This window comes from Frankliniella occidentalis, unplaced genomic scaffold (assembly GCF_000697945.3).
Source record: "Frankliniella occidentalis isolate FOCC.00 unplaced genomic scaffold, Focc_3.1 Scaffold13, whole genome shotgun sequence".
Taxonomy (NCBI): domain Eukaryota; kingdom Metazoa; phylum Arthropoda; class Insecta; order Thysanoptera; family Thripidae; genus Frankliniella; species Frankliniella occidentalis.
Genome location: NW_026267143.1, coordinates 1,025,476 through 1,026,274, shown reverse-complemented (window position 1 = coordinate 1,026,274; position 799 = coordinate 1,025,476). Strand labels below are relative to the sequence as shown.

Here is a 799-nt window from a genome sequence, read left to right as displayed (position 1 = left end):
GCCCCGCTGCGCCCCGCCCCGCCACCAGGACAGTTTCTCATACGGCCGGCAGCCTCTCTGGCCGCCTTTGGCGCATCTCGAAGGGAAGAGGCAGGGCGGTGAATTATACCAAAATAAAGCGGGTCGGAGAGCTAATGTGCGACCAGTTAGCATAAGTTTGCACCTCCGACACGGCTCGGCGCGGCGCGCTGCGGCACACCGACACCGACCGAATCAATTGCGGGAGCAATAAGTCTGTTCCAACATAATTTGGACTGAGCGGTCGGTATTAGTGGAGCCCCGGGTGGAGTGGCGGGGCGCGGCGCGTCGTCCAGCTGCCCCCCGGGGAGCGCGCCGGGGGGCAGCGCTGCGCCGCCGGCACCGCCAGCACACCGAGCCAGCACCGACCCAGCACCGAGCGCGGCGATAAATCCAACAAATCGCCGTTAATTTAACGCGAGCCGTGATTTAAATTGTATTGTAAACACCACCACCGTGGCTGGGGGGAGCGAGTGGAGCAGCGCGTCGGAGGGCAGGCCCCGGGGCCGTGTGACGGCACGGGAGACAACAACACCTGTCGGTCTGGAGGTCGTCCTCGCGGAGGGTGCGGCCGTGTGGAGGTAGCTGAAGTCCCCGCGGCCGCGGCCGACCAGAGCCCGCCGCTCACAGACCGCTCGGCTGGCTCCGCTCCGCTCGGCCTGCCGCTGCCTTGACAGACGGCGCTCTAGGGAGCTGCGGGGGTGGCGTCCGGGACAGGCCGCCGCCGGGGCCGCCGCAATCCAGCGAATTATTTAAGTGACTGCGTGTGTGTGTGTGCGTG

At 66.5% G+C, this 799-nt stretch overlaps 1 protein-coding gene across 1 annotated transcript in view; it reads left to right on the top strand.

Moving 5' to 3' along the window:
* The window catches only part of LOC113217639 (protein trachealess), a 106,931-nt gene that overhangs the window by 29,985 nt on the left and 76,147 nt on the right, over positions 1-799 (top strand). The gene's annotated exons all lie outside the window — the stretch shown is intronic.